Source organism: Bubalus kerabau, chromosome 21 (assembly GCF_029407905.1).
Source record: "Bubalus kerabau isolate K-KA32 ecotype Philippines breed swamp buffalo chromosome 21, PCC_UOA_SB_1v2, whole genome shotgun sequence".
Lineage (NCBI taxonomy): Eukaryota > Metazoa > Chordata > Mammalia > Artiodactyla > Bovidae > Bubalus > Bubalus kerabau.
This window is the reverse complement of record NC_073644.1, coordinates 62,101,287-62,116,707: the sequence shown is the minus strand read 5'-3', so window position 1 is coordinate 62,116,707 and position 15,421 is coordinate 62,101,287. Positions and strand designations below refer to the sequence as shown.

At 44.0% G+C, this 15,421-nt stretch overlaps 1 long non-coding RNA gene across 21 annotated transcripts in view; it reads left to right on the top strand.

The window, feature by feature from the left end:
* LOC129636186 (uncharacterized) overlaps nucleotides 1–15,421 on the top strand; it is a 169,306-nt gene that overhangs the window by 67,286 nt on the left and 86,599 nt on the right. For 2 of the 21 annotated variants that reach the window (XR_008706774.1, XR_008706760.1), the window contains one exon: nucleotides 10,547–11,154. The exons of 16 other annotated variants lie outside the window; for them this stretch is intronic. This is a non-coding gene — a long non-coding RNA (uncharacterized LOC129636186). Of the gene's footprint in view, nucleotides 1–4,518; nucleotides 4,591–5,832; nucleotides 5,897–6,117; nucleotides 6,598–10,546; nucleotides 11,155–15,421 lie in introns of those variants that run through there. 3 more of the 21 variants (XR_008706765.1, XR_008706762.1, XR_008706767.1) reach the window with 3 other exon arrangements.

Below are 15,421 nucleotides of genomic sequence, written 5' to 3'. Positions count from 1 at the left end.
TGATTTGCCGTGTAAGCGAGGATCTTGCCAAGAACAATTATGATTCGGCTGTTACGGGAAAAGATGAAGAGAGAAGGTCCTAAAGAAGCTCAATTCATTCTACTAAGAACAACAGTTTTTCTTCAAACATGTTTTGTTTGGCTCTTTAAGGAAGAATAGGGGAAAATTGTATTTTATTCATTGTTCTGAGGGGGCCATTTGTAATTAATAAAAAATAACACAGGTAGCTCAGTGGTAGAGAATCTGCCCGCCAGTGCAGGAGACACAGGAGACGTGGGTTCAACTCCTGGGTCAGGAAGGTCCCCTGGAGAAGGAAGTGGCAACCCACTCCAGTATTTTTGAGAATCCCATGGACAGAGGAGCTGGGCGGGCTACAGTCCAGCAGGCCGCAAAGAGTCGGACGTGACTGAAGCAACAGAGCGTGTGCACACGTGACAGAAGAAACAGAAAGAACACTTTGGCATAGAGCAGTAGGCTGCCCGTGACTCACAAGTAAGTGAAAACCAGAAACTGAAAGAAGATACTTTTAAAATCTTAATTTTTTTTTTTTTTTTTACCTTGGCTTGAGATGATATCCATTAAATGTTATCTTAAAATAGCCACCTGCCTAAAGGCATAGGAAGCACTCTCATACTTTGGTAAAGAAACAAGTGCGTGTATGTGTCCATGAACTTGCCAGGAAAGGAGTCCGGAGCTATTACGGTATTACTCTCGATCACTCTGGGTTATTTAGACAAGCGGGACTGCAGTGATTGGGGATATCCTGCAGATGTATTTCTCCACTGTTGCAAAAACTAACAAGGGCTTTTAAAGCATCGCTTAGCACAATTGACATCTTATGGTTACAGCTTCATTTCTTTTGAAATCCTGCCACTTGGGGTTTTTTTGGCAGTTATGGTTCATCCTTCTCCAATTTCCGGAACTACTCAAGGCTCAAAAATTGTCAAGAGCAGTCTTTTGAAATTAGGAAACATCGAAAATCCGTAGCTAGTTCTGTTTTTTGTCTTGAGCCCACAAAGCCCACCTGTATCTGGACAGCATCGCGTGGGGGTTTTGTCCCTAATTATTTCCTGTTGTGCCACGTGTGCGGTGAGTGGAGGTCACCCTTCGCTGCGGTGCACGGGCTCCTCTTGTCGGGGACCACGAGCTCAGTGCAGGTGGCTCTCAGTACTGGTGTCGCGGTGACGGTTGCCCCGGGGTGCCCAGGATCTTCCCCGACCAGGGTTGAACCCGTGTCCCCTGTTTTGGAAGACAGATTCTTATCCACAATACCACCAGGGAAGTCCTTTTTTTTTTTTTTGTCCCATGTGGTTTTGGGTCATCAAGCACCTCACCTCAACCCCGTAAGTAGAGGCAGCTCTGCTGAACGCTCTGGAGGACGTGGGTGGCCAGGTCCATGCCGCTCCCTAATTCCTCTCTTTCTTCCAAATTGGCTGTTCCATTTTTCTGCTGAACACAAACAGGACTGGCAGGAGAGGCAGACCCTGCTTCTGAGAAGGCTTCACTGTATAAGGTACCCATCTTTGGGAGATGGCCAGGGTAGAACAGATGAGGCTAGATTAAAGAGTGTTTTCATGCTGTTCCCTCAAACCGTCACTCCAGCGGCTTCCAGATGAAGCTGAATAGATGCCAACAGATGTTTGGTTGAAGATGAAGATGTCATCTGCCAGGTGCAAAAAGTGGCTACCTAAGTGAAGTGGCATGTAATACCCCCAGGTTGACTTCAAATGCTTTGGAGTGACCAGCTAACTCATGGGAACCAGATAAGAGGAATCTAATTTATAATAATATGTGTTTGTAGAGGATGACATCTGATCTTTTTTTTATTAATTTCACTAGCACTAGAAGTTTTCTCCTATTTATTGCAAGTTATAGAATACTAAAAGCTTGAGTTTAGTAATTGAAGGAAAAATCATTTCAAAGTAATGATTATTGGAGGTAATATCAATCTATTATAGAAAATTAAAAGTAGTGGCTCTGGGATTATTAAACTGTGGATAACAAATTATTGTTGTCCACTTTGTGTCCATTCTGTAGGTTTTACCCTTAATATGGGGCTTTCCTGGTGGCTCAGATGGTAAAGCATCTTCCTGCAATGCAGGAGACCCAGGTTCAATCCCCAGGTCGGGAAGATGCCCTGGAGAAGGAAATGGCACCCCTCTGTAGTACTCTTGCCTGGAAAATTCCATGGATGGAGGAGCCTGGTGGGCTACAGCCTTTACTATGAGGACCTTTTGTCTTTCTGAGGGTTGTCAACGAAACAGACTTAAGTTAAAGCAGGTATTTTAGCTTTTGGCCTTAAGCTATTCTGTGATTTTCCACAGGTTTGGTTTTAAAAAAGAAAAAGAAACTTAGCTGATGCATGACATTCATCACCAAAATTTTATTTCTGTGATAATATAATCAAGTTAGGTTCAATTTAGCCATTTATGTTATTTACCAGAAGCTCCACATTAATTTGTAAATCTGATGTTTGAATCATACTCAGAAAAACGCTGGTGAATTTTGTCATATTCGTGTTTTAAGCTCATTTTGTCGGTGTACACTCTGGAGGTTGTCGCAGATTTCTCCTTTAGGGAGCATTTCTTCTGTTCCCTAGGAGCTACTGCAGCGTGGCTTCTCCTTGATTGCTCTTCTGCATGCTAGGAGTCTAACAATCATCTCTGCAAGGTTGTCTCAGTAAGGATCAGTTCAGTGCGTGACTTCAGCAGCTGTTTTTAAATGGAAATCATGGCAGCTCATAGTTATAGGGCATTAGTTACAACAACTCAAGAAATGAAGAAAATGCTATGTAGAGTTTTAATTCCCCATAATTTTGTTGTCTGAGTAATAATAGGTAGCTGTAAGTGAGAACAATAATGTCTTTACTACATATTTATTCATTCACTAATTTTTACCATTTTGATGTGCTCACCACAATGAGAAATAATAAGACACACATAAGATAATACCACTGCCTTTCAAAGTGCTTATAGTCTTGTTTTTACTTACTTTTTATTGGCGCATAGTTGATTTACAGTGTGTTAGTTTCAGGTGTAGAGCAGAGTGAGTCACACACGTATCCACTCTTTTTTAGATTATTTTCCCGTATAGGTCATCACAGAGCACTGAGTAGAGTTTCCTGTGCTGTACAGTAGGCCCTTATTATCTATTTTACTAATTTATGTAGTAATGTATGTATGTGGGCTTGCCAGGTGGCTCAGTAGTAAGGAATCCGCCTGCCAATGCAGGAGACCCAGGAGTTGTGGTTTCCATCCCTGGGTCAAGAAGATCCCCTGGAGAGGGCAATGGCACTCCACTCCAGTGCTCTTGCCTGGAAAATTCCATGGACAGAGGAGCTGGCAGGTGAGGAGCTGGCGGGTAAGCCGATGGGGCCACAGAGTCGGACCCGACCAAGCGACTGAGCCCCGCGCAGCAGGGCATGTGCCAGCCCAGTCTCTGCCCCTCCGCCCCTTCCCCCCTTGGTAACCGTAGGTTTATTTTCTACGTCCGTAACTCTGTTTCTGTTCTGTAAGTTCATCTGTACCGCTTTTTTAGATTCCACGTATAAGCGATATCATGGCTTTGTCTCTGACTTAACTTTCCTCAGTATGAGAATCTCTAGGTCCATTCCTGTCACTGCAAATGGCGTTATTTCATTATTTTTATGGCTGAGTAATATTCCATTGTGTATAGGTACCGCATCTTTTTTATTGGAGTGTAGTTGATTTACAATGTTGTATTAGTTTCTACTGTTAAAAAACAAAACAAAAACCCTCAAAATTCTTTTATTCTCTCTCTGTCTCAGTAGCTCTAAAAGCATGGAAACCTCTTCCAGAATGTCCCTGACCCTGCCTCATCAAATTCAACCCCAGTTCTCCCCAGACTGCTTCCCCACTGGTCTGGGCATTCCACACTCCCTTTTAGAATGCCATTTTCTTTTCCTGACCCTTTCTCCCTTTACTTGTCTAGAGAAATCTAGCCTTTCTGGGCTTGTTCCAATTCTCCTGCCTATTGATTCTCCAGACAAATGTACCCAAAATACCAAGCCCAGTAGCCTCCAAAACAACAAATGCTCGTTCCTTTTTGAAGATGAGGAGGAGAGAAGGCTATGAATATGCACACGTTGGTATCTTTGCCTACTTAGCACAATATCATGGATGTGACTACTCTGTTTTCACAGAAACCTGCTTCTTAGAGCTGGATAGAGTCTCAGGTCCTTAGCTGGTCCTTCAAGTCATTGAGCTGTTTATACTCTGTATTACTCTGAGACTTGACAAATTGGTTTGATACGCTACGGGGCATGGATTTAGGGAAAAGAACATGGATAACCCCCAGTCATTGACATTTTGATAGTGCTTTTCCAACCATACTATACTACTTGAATTTTTTTCCTTTTGGCTATTCCATATAGTTCATCTCTAAGAGTTCAATTTCAGTATATTTCAATTTAATATCTAAATGTTGAACAATCCACCAAATTTTGAACCCTCTACTCAGTGCTGGAGATTTTAAAAGTTACTTTTTACATCGCCCCAGCTTCCAGGTGTTCACAGTCCAGTGGAGAGGCAAATGCTCACTCTTCTACAATCTAGGCAGTGGCGGACAGGCAGAATAAACACAGTGGAATGAGACGGGAATGGAGCGTAGAGGACAAAATGCTGTCTGAACATTGAGAAGGGGCCACAAAGGTGATCTTTAGTACTTTTGATATGTACAAACAGAACTCCTGGCATAGCAATTAGAAGATATAGTTTTAATGCACAATAAATATTGAATCTTGTTTTATAAATGCTCTCTCCCTTTCTCTTCCTTGTTTCTATAAATGTTGTTCAGTCGTGTCCAACTTTTTGCGACCCCATGGACTGCAGCACAGCAGGCTTCCCTGTCCTTTACCATCTCCCAGAGTTCACCCAAACTCATGTCCATAGCGCCGGTGATGCCATCCAACCATTTCATCCTCTGTCGTCCCCTTCTCCTGCCCTAAGTTTTTCCCAGCATCAGGGTCTTTTCCAAAGAGTCAGTTCATCACATCAGGCGGCCAAATATTGGAGCTTCAGCATCAGTCATTCCAATGACTTTTCATTTGAAAATGAATTTTGACATTTTCATTTTGGCTATTCTGTATAGTTAATCTCAAAATGTCAATTCCTAAAGGAAAAAAGTTTCCTTTAGGATGGACTGATCTGATCTTGCAATCCCAGGGACTCTCCAAAGTCTTCTCCAGCACCACAGTTCAAAAGCATCAATAAATAAATATAAATGGGTCATCTCTAATTTGTCACCGAGTCATTTTCATTCCTCTGGTCTGCCTTATTTCTAGCCCATTTTCTCAGAAGATAAGCAGGTTACTCAGCCAAACAGTCACTGGGGAATGACTTCAAATTGTTTTCTTGGAAATGAGAAGGTTGGTTTGGGAAACAAAGTCGTCTCTGGGAATCATCCAGCCCTCCTACCTTTCTCCCTGTCTCCTCTTGCTTCCCTGCTCCTCCTCTCTTCCTCTCCTCCCCCTCCAAGCTGCTGGTGGCTTAGCCATCTTTGACTTCCCGAGGGCACCCCAGCTGACTGGAGTAAGGACCTACTGGGTGCTCTCTTGTTCTGAGCCCATGGGAGAATCCTTAAATTTCTCCTTGTAATGATCTCATATTGGAACTAGGGGATAAGAAAAACACAAATGCATGTTAACCTGTGTAAGGAAAATTCCACAGTTTGTTGTATATGGCGACGAATGGGTTTAGGTATCAACCAGACTTTATTTTAAATGGTAAACAAATGAGAAATGATGCTATGCTGGCCAGCAAGTCTTGGTTCCAAGAAGACTTTTGATTTCTAAATGTTCTGCTTCTCTTTAAGATAAAATGTTTGAACTACTGGCCATTGGAATGTCACTTCTCTGACCGTGTCTTCGGAACCAAAGGTAGATCTCAGTTCTGCATTGAGGAGGAGATGCGGCTAGGGGCTGGCCCTGTTCCCTGGGGAGGGAGGTGCAGGAGAATGGGAGGCAGCAGGGGTAGGGTGGGTGCGGGGCCCTGAAAGCTCTGAGACCCTTTAGACATGCTGGTGGGGGAGGCGGTTGCCATTGATAGAACACCCCCTCTCAGATGCTGGCCTGAATATTCTTCCTCATTGCCTCTGAAGAGCAGTACTGATGGGGAGACCTGGTGGTCTCAAAGGAGTGTTCCCATCACACTTACAGAGAGCTGCACCCATCTCAAGGGAAAGAACGCCAGGACTCTCGAACAGCTGTGCTCCGGCCACATTCCTTGTGTTCACCACACAAGTAGAAAGGACTCATTTCCTCTTCAAGTGCCTCGTGTGGAAAGTGTTCGATTTGGTATTTAGATATAGTGGAGTTGTTGTTTGGTCGCTCAGTCGTGTCTGACTCTCGAGACCCGTGAACTGTAGCCCACCAGGCTCCTCAGGATTTTCCAGGCAAGAACACTGGAGTGGGTTACCAGTTCCTCCTCCAGGGAATCTTCCCAACCCCAGGATCTAACCCATGTCTCCTGCATTGGCAGGTGGGTTCTTTACCACTGAGCCACCAGTGAAGCTGGTGAGTTATAAAGTAAAACTTTGGCAAAACTAAAGTTATTGAGCTATTTAGCAAAGCTGTATTTAACTTATAATTGAGTTAAAAAGCAAAACAAACGCTTTGGCCGTGTCGTTATTTAAGATAGTGTTTTCCATTTAGTTTAGTGCTTTACGTTCTTCAGTACTGAACAGCAGTCAAGCCTCACCCGGCACACACCTCTCTCTCTTGTTCTGAAGCTTCTGAAAGAAAATCACAGAGACCAGGAGAAGCCGGCCCTTGGGGGCCACGCACACACAGCGCTGAGGGGAGGCCGCGTGGCTCACGTGCTGCGTTTCGACTCTGAAGTCACATGAGTTTCTCCAGCTTTCTGAGTTAATGGGGGAAATCAGTGTCCGTTTGTTTCAAACGTGCACCAAAACCTCCCCCTTTCCCCACCCTGTGTGTCTCAGGGAACTAATGGCACCAGGAGACAGAGGACGCTGTGTTGGTATTGAAATAAAATTGGATGACAAAAACTTGACCCAAGCTCTAAAGCCTTTGAAGGTGCCCTAAGCTTTCTTGAAGTGTCTTCACCCATAATCTCTATCAGCTCTGTCTCCTCTAACTGGGTAGCGTTTGAATTTTAAGAGAGACTCATTCGATCGTACGGTCCTGTTCAGGTGTGTCTTAGGTATGGCACTATAGCAAGAACCCGAACACTTTCTGTTAAAGGTCACGTTTGTGTTCATTTGAGAAGTATCACAGTGGGCAAGGATCCCAGCTGCTTTTTCCTTGATGGGTTGGGTAGGTCTGTGTGATGGTCACAGACTCACCTGTAACACAGACTGTCATTTCTGTAGGAAGTTGTGAGTCATGTTTCTAACGTTGACCTCCTGGAAAACTTAAGATACCAAATAAATACTGACTACTGAAGGATGAGCGTTTTCATTTTTCTCTTTCCTCCCTCCCCCCGTCTCTTTTTCTCTCCCTCCCTGCCCCCACCCCATATTGCTACCTGGCTATCATCATCTATTAAGTATTTTCCTAGAGTTCTCTCTTTCCCCTGTATTCTAAGTATTCTTCCCTATTTTCTGAGGCAGATTGTTTCCATGTATCTTTTTTAAACATCTGACAAAAGACTGTGACCTGAAACAAATAGATATTTCTCCAACAAAGATGGATTTACTTGAGATCATCATTAAATTGCAGTTTGGGGTCTGTAGTTATAACGAGCAAATCCCTGCAGGGCAAGGGAAGGGCACAGTTTTTACAGAGGGAAAAGGGAAGCTGGGAGAGTTAGAGGAAACAGAATCTCTGCTTTCATTGGCTGAGTTCTTAGGAGAGAAGAGTCCTCTTCCATTGATCTCTGCTTTCTTTCTTTGCAGGGCGAAAGAGCTCCCCCTGACGGTTTCCCAAGTCTGTTTAATTGAGGTTTCTGTTTTTTGGTTGTTCAGTCACCAAGTCATGTCTGACTTTTTGTGACCCCATGGACTATAGCCCACCAGGCTCCTCTGTCCATGGGATTTCCCAGGCGAGAATACTGGAGTGGGTTGTCATTTCCTTCTCCAGGGGATCTTCCTGACCCAGGGATTGAACCGAGGTCTCCAGGATTGCAGGCCGATTCTTTACTTCTACACCACCATAATTTCTTTTGTATCTTTTAAATCTGAATTTCTTAACCACTGCCTTCTTTATTTTTGCCATTCCTGCCTTCAATAACTTTAGAAAAAAGGCCATCTCCCGTTATTCTTTACATTTATTTGATATACAATATTTATCACTTCCTTCTTCTTTAAGGATTAACTTTTCTGTCCACTTCTTTTGGAAATTTAAAGCATTATCCAATATATTTTCTTGTCTCTGGTGATAGTCTTTCCTTGGCGACTCTTCTCATTCCTCTTTTTCTCCCCATCCCTTAACTCTGGCTGTAAACCGAGTGCCTTCATTTATAAGATAAGACAAGCTGTGCAGTAGCTTCATAGTAAAAACCACAGGCTGTAGGATCAAAAAGGCTGATGTTGGAATCCTGGATATTTGACCTTGAGCAAGTTATTTAACCTCTGCAGTCTTAGTTTTCCTCTCTATGAAAAGGACACAGTAATATTTATAGGAGAAAGTAGTTGTAAGGCTTAAAACATATCTTTTATATTTAAATGCTGGGCACAGGGCCTGACGTGCAGTGAGCACTCGATGACTGAGATATTAGTGTCCTTTGCGACATTTCTTCTTTGTTTCAAATATCATCATCTCAGTTAATAATTCCCAGACCTGTTCCCAGATATCAGCCCTGAAGTGTCCCTCTCAGCTCAGTCCTGGATCTTCCATACCCACAGCAACATCCGTACAGATGATGTCCAAAATTGGCTTGCCCCAAACTGGTTGGATTAAGAACATCCTGGAGAACACTGATACGGTGTCTTCGTAAGAATTCCTGTGACAGTGTCCTTTTGGGAGCTGATGCTGTCAAGCAAACAACACTCTACAGTAAGATGGTTTTTCTTTGGTCTTTGGCATGTCCACACATGCTCAGTCACGTCCAATTCTTTGTGACCCTATGGACTGCGGCCCACCAGGCTTTTCAGTCCATGAGATTTTCCTGGCAAATATTCTGGACTGGGTTACCATTTCCTTCTCCAGCTTTGGTCTTTGGACTATTCCCTAAATACATGGAAACCTGTATGCCTTAAATACAAAGCCGACTGTTGGAACTTGAATATAATGTAGTGGTCTGAGTAGGTGTCTAGGCTACATTTGAAAATTAAATGTAGCCATATGATCATTTTAAAGGACTTTGGGGTTGTTTATGCTTGATTGCACTCCCATCTCCACCCACACACACGTATCTCCTATTTATTTCAGGGAATTGGCTCATGTCATATGTGATTGTGGGAGCTGACAGGTTTGAAATGTGTAGGGTAGGCTGGAAATTCTGATAGAAATTGCTGCTGCAACATTGAGGCAGAAGGTTTTCCTTCTCTGGGAAACTGTAGTTTGGATTTTAAGGCCTTCCGACTGAGTGAATGAGGCCTGTTCACATTACTGAGAATAATCTTACCAGTCAGCTGATTACAGATGTTACCACATGTACAAAACACCTTCACAGCAACACCTCGATTAAGGCTTGATTGAATCAATGCATATGGTCAACTTGGCTCAACTATAATTTAATGATTTAATGAACCATTAAAACTGACCATTACAGACACTAACAAATTATCCCCAGGAACCAACTCTAACCTTCTAATTTTTACATTTCAAAACTTTGATGTAAGATTCTATGTTAAGTAAGCCATTGAATGCTCTAAGGCTCTTGTTTTTTGCCCCATGTCTCTGGATTGTATTCACTATAATAGGCAGTATTGTCCATGATGTACTAGGCACTGGCCAGGTACATGTGTGCTCAGTCACATCTGACTCTTTGCAGCCTCATAGACCGTAGCTGGCCAGGCTCCTCCATCCATGGGAATCTCCAGGCAAAAATACTGGTGTGGGGTGCTATTTCCTGCCCCAGGGAATCTTCCCAACCAGGGATGGAACCTGCGTCTCCTGCACGGGCAGGCAGATTCTTTACCACCAGGCCGCCTGGGGAGCCCAGCCAGGTGTGGGGGTGCGCGTGTGCCTGCATCTGCCCCGGGGTGCTCTGCCATCCCTGTGCAGGTCTCAGCACGCAATACTAGAATCACTGCAATAAAACCATTCAATTTGATGTTACCTCTCTCTTGCTCTCTTCCTGTTATTGTTCTGGGAATTGACTGCATACTTGAATAGGCTGTCAAGGCTCAGCATTAGTTTGTATATGATTGATCTGAACCTTCATTCCTGTTTCAGCATGACAGATTTTTCTGTGTGAGTGACTCAAGTTGCACGTACATAGGTATACATATGCTCACATTTACTTAGCTGTTTAAATGCATTCATATTCAAAGCATTTATTCATACTGGATTTGTGTTCAATTTGTATTCAAGTGTGTCAACGTATTATTGAAACAAAAAGCAAATTTGCCTAAACCCATTTAACAGCAAGCATAAATTTCCATTGTCGTGTTGCTCTCCTAGCTTTCCTTCAGCTCCAAAGGATCTACCAGATCAAAAGATCTACCACGAAGCCATACCCTGAATGTGAAGGAATTGATTTTTAAATGAAAGGATGTGATTCCTCATCTGGATATCTTCTCAGTAGTAGTTTTCCACTGGGTAGTTTTCCACTGTCATTTTTAAGTCCAGACAGCAGTGTCTTCCTGAGGGGCTAATTTGTGAGGGGATGAATGAGGAACAGCAGGACTATTACCAACTGCCAAGGCAATTTACCGACCTAACTATTGCTAAGGACAGGAGGAGAGCCAAGCCAAAACTGTGTGTGCTTTGGCATAGCAACATGTCAATTAGAACATGGGCCTGGCACCCCAATCTAAAACCTGAGGAAGAAATAACATGGTAAAAAGACAAGTAAAGGAAAAACTGAAATGTAGTAAGCATCTTTAAGACAAGATCAGGATAGAATAGCTCTTGACTCGGCAAGTTGCTATTCCATTCCTTGCTTTTCCTTTTAAAACAACTTTGCTGCTGTGATTAAATAATGTAACATTTTCCCCTCTCTTTAATTCCTAGCTCCTTGGTAATATAGACTGTCTTAAGTGGAAGTGTTAATTAAAAATAAATTCTCATATAGCAGGTGCTGTTCCTTTTTTGTCCATTTTTCTGCTAAAGGATGTTAATTCCACTAATCTGACATCTAGGAATGGTATAATTAAGAGTATTTGTGAGGGAAATGGCAACCCACTCCAGTGTTCTTGCCTGGAGAATCCCATGGATGGAGAAGCCTGGTAGGCTGCAGTCCATGGGGTTGCACAGAGTCGGACACGACTGAAGTGACTTGGCAGCAGCAGCAGTGAGGGCTTGCACACACAAATTTAGTGTTTATTGATGTAATACTCTTCATCTTATATGACTATCAAGTGTTTATTATCTACATATCGTGGGAAACAACCCGACATTAACTTCTCCTTTGAGTAGTTACAATAATTTTTTCATAATAAATAATCCTGGGCAATAAATCTTTTTCTAGGCCCTGTGCATGTAGCAGCTATAGACTGTTTATTATTATTTGAGTTCGTGGCAACCTTAATCAAGATGGAACATCTCACAGCTGTTTGTTTATGTCTCTAAGCGACAAGGTTTAAATTTCTTAACCCTTCATTTCAGATAACTCAGCCATCCATCAAAGCTGCATTGTTATTAACCTAAAAATCAATGCTTCATCAAAGAAAGAGGATAGAAATCATATGTAAAAGACAGCCTTTGGCTCTCTACTGGCAAGTTTACATATCCGCATTGTTACTATTATTTTGTTAACTTTTAAGTTCTGCCTCAGCTTCTAAGTTCTTTCAGCTGGGCGTATATTTTTTTTTAATATACTCATCACTATAAAATTAGACTTAAGAAAAGCTATTCAGAGGCCATAATAATAGAGTTGCAGTGAGTACAAGTCTCAGTCCACAAGCTCAGCTGGAAGAAGCGTTAGTCAGTCACTCAGTTGTATCCAACTCCTTGTGACCCCAAGGACTGTAGCCCATCCATGGGATTCTCCAAACCAGAATACTGCAGTGGGTTGCCATTCCCTTCTCCAGGGGAATCTTCCCAACCCAGGAATCGAACCCAGGTCTCCTGCATGGCAAGCCGATTCTCCACCATCTGAGCCACCAGGGAAGCCCTCAGTTGGAACAGCACACTTTAAAAATCTCCTTTGAATGATCCCTGTTCTGCCTCTGGGCCCTCGCTGGTAGAGGTTCCTTTTGGTAGGGCCTCCCTAAGGTCCTGGGGCTTGGGAAGGGCCGTAACTTCAAAGAGGGGTCTCAAGGCCCTCCTGATCATGGATGAGACACCCCCATTTTCTTGCCTGTTGGGTCTCTGAGTTTTGTGGTCATCTTTGGCATGTCTCTGAACCTGGGGGTTTTATGCCGATTCTCAAATAGGTGCCCCACAGGCCCCCAGCACAGAGGTGCTAGCACGTGGGGCGTGCAGGGCCAGACAGCACTGGGTCACTTCCGCCGCCTCTGGAGCCTCAGACCTGATTCATCTGGGGCCTCCAGGAGCCTCTCCTCATGTCTCCTGTTGCTTCAGAGACACCATTCTCTGCAAAGGACTGAAATTTTAAAAAGGACTTATGCTTAAAAAAAAAAAAAAAAAAAAAAAAAACCTGTGCATTCCAAAACCCTGAATATAAGAAATTAAAGACTTGAGCTACCCTGAGATGGGTGAGGATGCAAGGGAAAGATAATTCATTAACAAGAAATGAATTGGCATTTAGGTATTAGCGTTAGTCGCTCAGTTGTGTCCGACTCTTTGCAACCCCATGGCCTGTAGTCTGCCAGGCTCCTCTGTCCCTGGATTCTCCCGGCAAGGATACTAGAGTGGGTAGCCATTCCCTTCTCCAGGGGATCTTCCCAAGCCCATTTAGGTATTAATACATCATCAGATTAATAGGTCAGCAACTTATCCTGCCACAAGATTTTTTTCTCTGTACATAAAACGTGCAGAGTGCGATTTGTAAGTTTTCAGCACTTCTAATGCCTCTCTCCTCCGGTTCCAATTTTTTTCTTTTCCTTCACGGGTCCAGTCACATGAACTTGAATTGACGGTAAAACAAGAGGAAGCACCTTTTAGTACGTTGAACAGATGATTCTATTCAAATTAAGAATCAAGGAAAAGCAAGCATGAATAAAGAAATGCGGTAGATATAGACACTATAGAGCTTACTTGATAAGAATTGTTAAGATCCTTGAGCCATAGATCGCAGAGAAGATAAAATGTATTGATTGTCCTGACGCTGAGCCGGAAGGGCCCCTGGAATAGGATAACACATGCAACAGCTGAGTGTGGAGGCGTGCTTGGTTCCAGACTACACTTGATGTTGTGGTTCCATGGCTTGAAATGTTCGTACTTCTGTATCTTACCTACTCTTATCCATTCTTTTCATTGATTCATACACCTGTCACTTAGTACATCCTTATGTATTTTTCAATGATGAGAGGCACTCTCCATATATTTTCTTTCACATTTTGCTTTTCAGGGAAATTCAAGAGTATTAGCATTTAGTGAGCTTTGCTCTATCAGGGGCGTTCGCTAGTAACTTCAAATAAGTTGTGTTATCTTCCCAACCACCATGTGTGAATATTTCCATGTTACAAAAATGGTACCCACGGCTAAGGTGGGTTTAATAGCTTGCTGAGCTGGTACTGATTTGTACTCCACTCTTCTTTGATGCTCAGAATCAAAACATTTTGACTTCATTGTCTAAGTTTGAAGTTACACAGGCCTTCAATTCTGTTGATTCATTTGCGAAGTGAAAATTTTAATCTTAAGAGAGTGTTATGTATTTTATTTAGATGTTCCCCATACTCTATTGATGTACAGTCCTAGGACTAGACCAATATTCCCAGTACATACCCAGTTGTCAATATCAATTGGCAAAAATACAGATATTTGGGGAAGACCTCCTGAATGAGGATCCCCAGGTGATTCTGTGACCGCAGTGGTCAGACTAGTTTGCAGATGCTGTTGGCCAGGCTTAGTGGTGCCAGGCAAGGACCATGTGTGTCTGTCTGGTCACCTCAGCAGTGACCCCTGTCGTGCCCCTCTGGTCTCTCCGCGTTCGTCCTGGGCCAGGAAGAAGCCTCGGAGTCTGTCTTAACTCACTGAGTCTGCTAAGCTTTGTGCCCTGTGTTGCTCTGCTCAGTCGAGTCTGACTCTGCAACCCCGTGGACTGCAGCCCGCCAGGCTCCTGTACCCATGGCATTCTCCAGGCAAGAACACCCGGAGCGGGTTGCCCTGCCCTCCTCCAGGGGATCTGCCCGACCCAGGGATCAAACTTGAGTCTCCTGCCCTGGCAGGCGAGTTCTTTACCACTAGCGCCACCTGGACTATGACGAATCACAAACTCTCTAGCCCCTGATGTTTAGTGTGAGAGAGCAGTTCTAGGTAAGCACAGCTTGGTGCTTAGCTTCCCTTCGGGTTCGTTTATTTCGGTGACCTCTGACCTTCCCGCATGGCGGGCTGTCGTGCTGCTGGCGCTCCAGACCCTCTCGTGGAGACCGTGGCTGCCAGAGCCGCGGTCGCTGGCGCTTGTGTCTGCTTTTACAATGAAGCCAGAGCTCTTTTTCTGCTAGTCAGAGGCCTTCCTAACCTGGCCCCTCTCTAGACCACTTCTCTCTCTCATGCCGATGTTTGAGCCCTCGCAAACTCTTTTTCATTCTCCGCACACACCAGGCACGTGTTCTTCCCTTTCCCCAGAGTGCACGTCTCTCTCCTATCTGTTTGGAAAATCTCTGCTGATCATTAAAGCCCTGCGCAGGCATTAACTTTCACATGAAGTGCTCTGTATCCTCCGTACTGTGTTACTTGCTTTTTCTGTGGTACCTCCTACGTTCTTATATGGAATTTGCTCTTTTGTGCATGACATAGCGCAGTTTTATTTGTGGACGAGTTTGTCGTCACCAGACTTCATCTGTGAACGTGCCAGCAAGGTGGAGCCTGGTGCCAGGCAGACAGTAGACCCTGAAGTCAACCTCAGTACCTGGGGTGGACTGAGTCAGATTCTCAAGCAGAGAGCCTTGGGCACTGGACAAGACTCTTCTCCACTGTGACCTCAAGACCTGACCTACCCCACAGTCAGACCTGAGGGGTGTTGACTGGCATTCCTTTATATCTGGCTGTGCTGGGTCTTAGATGTGGCACTCAGAATCTTTAGTTGCAGCATGTAGGATCCAGTTCCCTGACCAGGGATCGAACCCAGGCCCCCTGCATCGGGAGCACAGAGTCTTAGCCACGGGACCACCTGGGAAGTCCCTTTGATTGACACTTCTAATCCTAATCCACCTCCTCCCCTCTTGCCAGTGATACGCTGGCAGAGGACAGGGATTGACCATCTCTCCT